This window comes from Gavialis gangeticus, unplaced genomic scaffold (assembly GCF_001723915.1).
Source record: "Gavialis gangeticus isolate Ggan-Ray unplaced genomic scaffold, GavGan_comp1, whole genome shotgun sequence".
Classification (NCBI taxonomy): domain Eukaryota; kingdom Metazoa; phylum Chordata; order Crocodylia; family Gavialidae; genus Gavialis; species Gavialis gangeticus.
Window position 1 is genome coordinate 1,731,509 of NW_017728960.1, and position 6,718 is coordinate 1,738,226.

Sequence of the window (6,718 nt, forward strand, 5' to 3'; positions counted from 1 at the left end):
TTTTTTTTTTTTGCAGAGGAGCATCAGAAGATGCCTCTACACACACACACACACACACACACACAGGTATAAAAGGGCTTCTATCAGGATTGTGGATCCACACCTATAGGGGAAGCCGTACTGGTCTAAGGCACCTTTACACTGGTATAGCCAGGCGGGCTGTACCAGTGTAACTATCACACCGCTAGCTCACTAGAGCGATCCCGGTATCAGATCTAGGTGTAGGACTGGCTTGAATGGAAATGAAAGCCAGGCCTTCTGGCTGGGGACTGATGAGAGCCATGCCCTTGCTTGTGAGGGGGCTGCTGGGTTTGCTCTTCCAGGCTTGTTTTCTACAGAGCTTGAAACCAAAGGATCAGGGAAAACCATCCTGCTGGGAGAAGAACCACTCAAGGTTACTCCCCCCCCGCCCCCGGTCTCATTTGCACTGAAGCATCTTTGCACTGCCAGCGTCAGGTGCCGTGGCCTCAGTGCAAAAGAGAAACCAACCTGACGGCATGTGGAAGTTTGTCGGTATTACTGGGCATTGATTAGACACCAGGCCTCCGACTCTACTAGAGAGCAGCTCCGATTTCCATCAGCCCCTGATCCAGCCTAGGACCTGCATCATCTGTAGTGCTCGCTAGCCAAGCAAGGAGGTTTGATTTTAACAAGCAATGAGGGAAGTTCCCATCCTAGTAGGATGCCAAGATCTTCCCCCAGCCAGTCTCCGGCTTTTGGAAATAAATGGATCACCCTTAAAAAAGAAACTGGAGCTTCCAACCTAACAAAGAGGAACATCAAGCATCACCGAGCCATATCTGCAATCCAACTAGCCAGAGACAGAGGCACATCCCCTCACCTGGAGGGCTCCTGCTAGTGTTACTGTCCCTCAAGGGGGGCACGGGAAGGAGGAGAAGGATTCAGCTATGTACAGAGGTTTGCTGCATTGTTCATGCAACTGCTATAGCCAGCTTGGAAGGTTTAAACAGGGTTTTAGAAGCTGACAGAGATCTGACTGGCTCCTCTGGACAGGAGGCAGAACACCTCCCCCCCCAAATAACTCAGTTCTGGCTGGGGTGTGATGTTACTGCCCCAGCCAGTAATGGTCTCGGAGGGCCATGCTGTGTCCCCCGTGGGACAGATCCTGACTATTCTGGAGTGCAACCCCATGAGTCTTTATTGCACCATGCAGCCCACGGCCACAGCACCCCATGCTGGATGGGGGCTGGCTGCTGTAGGAACATTAGAGCTGAGACCGAGCAATGGGTCTATCCAATCCCCAGCTACACTAACCCAGGCTTAATCTCCGTCTCTCCCAGATGGGCTGTCTCCAGGACAAGGCAGCAGAGAAGCGACTCCACCACCCCAGTCGCACCCAGAAGCAGACCGGATTCTCAGCTGGTGCCAATCGTGGACCTGAACACAGCTCTTCCCTCCAGCTGAGGATCCACCTGCCAGCTGCTAAACCCACTGGGAAATCCCGTCTCCTGCTATCTCCATCCTTTGTTGGCGGGTAGACTTAGAGTTGCCATCTGCAATGCCAGCCTCCTAGTTCAAGCAGTTCCTATTCACCCCTCGAGGGCCTCAAAGGCAACCCAGAGGGGAGAACTGTTGCACACCCATTCAGGGGATCATGCTTGTGCAAAGTGGGCGTGAGCATTTCTCCAAAAGAAAATGCCCGGGCTTCTGTCTCTTGCTTTGGACAGCTGCAAAGTGCCAGGTCCCTAGGGAGATTTCTTTGCTTCAATATTCCCTTTCAGTGCACCAGCTCCTGGCTCCCTACCCATTGCAGCCTGTCATGGGCTCAACTTCTAAGGGATATAACAATTCAGGGTGGCAGGGGGAGGTTGAGGTGGGAGGTTGGGAGCAGCAAGGTGGGGATAGGACAAGGGAAAACAAGAATAAGCTGTACAGTTTCGGCCATGTTCAAAGTCAGTATTATTACAATATACTCTGACAAAAATATAATCTCATCTCATATCAATACAACAAAAAAACAGTTTCCTGTACTGTTACCATTGCTAACATATTGAAACTTGCTATTTACAATTACAGTAGCCAGGTAAAATACTACACGCGAACGATCTGAGTGAGGAGGGAAGAGGCGGATGGGATGGGGAGAGAGCGGGAGAAGAGACAGAGGCAGGGCCCTCTCTATGAACCGGCCATGGCTTCTGGCTGTCACTTGGTTGGAGGGAGGTGATGAGTACGTAACATGGGGTGGTTTTTTGGTAACGTGGGGTGGTTTTTTGGGAGCAAGGGGGATTTCTTTCTGCCAGGGACAGTGATGCAGGACGGGGGAGGAAGGAAGGATGCAATGAGGCGAGGAAATGGATGAAAACATCGGGCCAGGCCCCCAGATGGGGTGGGCTGGCTCCAATGGTTGATAACAGAGAAGGGGGGTGGGGTAATGGTATCTTCTCGGCTCTCCAAAGATTTGAGGGGTGTAGGTTGTAGCCGTGTTGGTCTAAGGACGCAGGCAGACAAGGTTCTTTGGGTAAATCTGATGTCTTTTACTAGATCAACTCAAAGTGTTGGGAAAATTCTTCTTTGCAAGCTTCAACCTTCGTCAGGCTGAGGGTGTTTGTGCCCGAAAGCTTGCAAGGAAGAATTCTTCCAACTCTTTGAGTTGGTCTAATAAAAGATATCAGATTTTGACCCAAAGGACCTTGTCTGCCAAAGATTTGAGGGGCATTCGTGGTTAGTTGCTTACCCAGCTCTGTCTAGGTTGGTGGCTGTCTTCCCAGCGCAGGGAGGTACTGGACAAGCCAAGCTGGCTGGAGACCCTCAGACCTGGCGCTGCCCCCCAGCAAGGCAGCTTTGGGGTGCAGGAGAAAAGCAGGATCAACTGACCTCATCTCTCCTGATGCCCCCACTCCTCCAGCTGCCACAAGAAGGGGCCTCAGGGCAGCGGTGAGGCGTTCCCAAACCCCTGCCACGCTTCGGGCTGTTTTCTGGAGTCTCCTTTGTGTCTTTTAGAGTAACGAGTGCTTCACCTTGATCCTCTCCACGTGCCCTGTGGGTCTAACACATGGGTCAGCCCTTGTGAAACAGTGCCCTGTCGGTGCTGGATTCACTGCCCCACGTGGCACCCCACCTCACACGAGGGGCTGGAGAAGAGTAGCCATGCGATAACCACGATGGCATTGGCCACCTCATGGTTGATGCTGTCCCCAAGCAGACAGGGCCTCTGATATGCTTGGGACAGCTATGGTAGAGGGCGGTAAGCCTCACTCCAGCAACTGGTCCATGCAAGGGATAACAGCCTACTGCTACTACCAGCTAAAGAAGCTACTCCTTAAGGGTAGAGGGGCTATGTGCTGGGTGCCCGGGTACTTCTGCAAGGCCTGAGGGGAAAAATGGGTAGGGGAGTCTAGACATGAGTGTGGGGCAGGTATTTCATCAGCTGGGAGCCCCCTTTCAGCCCCGAAGTCTGCGTTGGGGCTGGTCTCAAGCACATCCCTCTACTTTGGGCACAACGTCCCTATCCCAGTCCTGCTTGGACCAGTGTCAGATCTGTCCTTAAAGCCACCACACTACCAGCCTTCCCTGGCTCTCGCACCCCACCCTCCCATACAACCAGAAAGTCCTAAATCAACCCAGACACGGAGCCAGAGCAAGAAAGAGCCGTCACCAGGCAGCTCCCCAAATGGCTTCCTTCCCCCTCGCTCTGGGATGAGTTTGGCAAACTGAATTTCAGGCCAGTGAAGAAATCCCAGTTGGGATGCTTAGCATGGGCCCACCATCTCCAGATCATGCCCTCAATATGCAGGCAGGAGGGGATGAAAGGGTGGGAAGGGGAAGATCACCATGAAATGAAGAATGGCATGGGATGAGGGGAAAAATGCATCTCAGACCTTCCTGCAACCCGAAAAGCAACTCTCATCGGCTCCATCGGGAGACAAAACCGTGTAAATTTTTGCTCTCAGACCTTCTAGTGGCTTGGGGCATTACTGGAGAGAGCTGGCAGCCCCCTGGACGCTCACACACCTCACGCTTCCCCTGCCATCTCTCTCAACAGAGTTCAGCAAAGGGAAGCCAGCGCTCCCCGCCACCTCCATTCGCTCAGGGATGCGCCGTTTCACAGAGCTGGCTCTAGAGCTGGTGGAAATGTTTTGTATTTCTCCCCACTTTTATCCTTTCCTCAGGGAAAAAATAATTTCAAGCTAGCCCCACTGTGTTGTTTTTTTAAAAACTGTTATGGAATTTTCTATCTAAAACCCAATTTTTAAATTTTTTTCAAATCAGTTTTGGAGATGGTTGACACCCCTTTTTTGAAAGGTAGAATCAGCTACTTTTATTATTATTCCTTTTGCCCCTGCAAGTACCATTGACTTTTTCAACCAGCTCTAGCTTACATTGTATTTGGTGACCCCTCCCCAACATGACCTGATGGCTAGCAGCATGGTGTGATAATTGCATCACTGGGGGGGTTTCACATCTGACCCTCGATATGCAAAATTTCAGACAGCCTGGAAATCAGTAAGGGAGTTTTTCTGGCCACACCAGAGGGAACAAATGATGGTGGCAGAACCCAATTTGGAGAGATTTCACTTTGCAATCCAGTGATACCAAAATGCTGCTGGCTTCTCAAAGTGGCGTAAATCTGCATAGCTCCAATCACTCTGATTGACCCCAGCCATTTTTTGGGGGGTGGGAGGGACAGGTAAAATGTTGCCTGGCCACGCAGAAGATGGATGCCAGACTGGAATCTATCCCAAAGTCCTGAGTGTGCTGCTGCTTTGCAGTTCTGTGCCATATATTGTCATTGGGGGTGTTGGTTGTAGCTGTGTTGGTCTAACGACATAGGCAAAGACCAATTTTTCCAACTACTTAGTTGATCTAAGAAAAGATACCTCATTTACACAAAGAACCTTGTCTGCACGCATTGCACTCATGCAGCATCTGCAGGCCAGCCCGTCCATGCAGCCACGCTTGATACCTGCTTTGCACTAGCATCAGTGACTCATCTCACAAGATTTTGGGCAGCTGAGAACTGGTCTTCCCTACGTCCCCTGGCACCGGGCTGGGCTCCTCAGAGAGGCCAATAACAAAATCTGGATCCAAATCTAACGGTAGCATCTGAAGGGGTTTCCGCAGGACTCTTTCCTTTAGTGCAAATGGTTCCCTATGGAACGGGTGAATGGACCATTGGATAAAAGCATTAGGCACTGGACTATCTATCCATGTATATCTGTTCAGTCACTTATAGCTAGAATCTGCCATGACATCAAGGCCCCTTTTCAGCGTCCTGGCTGTGACCTGGTGTCTCAAAAGTGAGCTGAACCTAACTTCTTCTCTGATGCTGTTTTTAACTGCCGGAGCAGTGGAAATGGACTGTAAGACGCACCAGACTCAGGCCTGCTGCATTCCCACCCCGGTCTTTCTTTCCCTTTAGCTGCATTTTTTTAACTTATTCCCTTCCTTCTGCCATTCTCACATGGGAGGCACCAACTCTGTTTATGCCTTTTATCTGTAAACCCCATTTGGAAAATTTGGAAAAACACGGATCTCTGAAATTTTGCATACGTCTCTATCCCCTGTCCCACTTCAGAGGCAAAGGGATGAAAGCCGGACACCACGTTTTTTTCCCTAGGGGAGGACAAACAATAGCACATGAATTTTGAAGTGGCCTAAAACATTCAGAAGCCTTAGGTTGGCCGAGTTTTGCCAAAACTGTATGGACCAACATGGCCTGCCCCAACGAACAGCCTCCGTCAGGGACAGATATACACATCCCGGGGTTGAAACTCAGAGCAATCACAGTTCCAAATTGCTACAATTCCCATGAATATCATAATTGCCTTGGATGCATCAGCATGAAACTCCCCATCCCAAATATAGGCCATTTTAGTTCTGGATGAAATCTGATTTCAAACAGGCTTTGAGTACCCCTGAAATCTGTTGCCAATGGCCCCATGACCCAACCCTGAAAGACAGTTTTGTCTTTTTTGCCTCCTGATGGGTTAAAAAAAAAAAACAAAAAACCCAAGCAACCCTCAAGTCTTTGATGGAACATTTAAAACTATCATCAACATTTTTTCGTAACTGAGGAGGCTCTGTCCTAAATGTTTGGGGCTGATGAGAGAGGTACCACTTGAAAGCAAAACCCCACATCTGAGTCGCTCCAGAAGAAAACCAGTTATCCTAAGGACTATGCACACTGCTCTGGAAGGATAAGAGGGGTATAATGTGAGTGCAATGGCATACACCCTTATTTGCACAACCACAGCAATGTAAAGAGGTCTTAACATAACTGTATGCCAGGCACTGCCTATTTCACCCCGGAGTATGCATGTTGAAGGATCCATACAGATCTCAAGAAAGGTAAAGATCAGAAACAGACTTTGGTAAGTAACCACACTTTTAGAAAGTAATATATCATTTTTTGAAACATATCAGTGCATACTTCTTATATGAAAATATACACAATTGTATTTCATTCTCCAAAAAGGAACAATTAAAAACAAAAAAGCAAACTAGCCAAACACAATATATTAGCTGTTTTTTTTTTGTTGTCATCATCGTTTAAAATTCTTTAACGCTACACTTTGTTCAGATTACACTTTTTTTGTCTTTTTTTGTAAATGTTTTTTTCTTCATGCATTTTACACCTTTTATAGCCTTTGAGAATAAATAAGCTCCATTTTGCTTTCACATCTCTAAAAACTGCAGCATTTTTAACTATTGTCATTTAAACCGTGCAATTTTTTTTGTTTGCAACACCCCTTTTAAA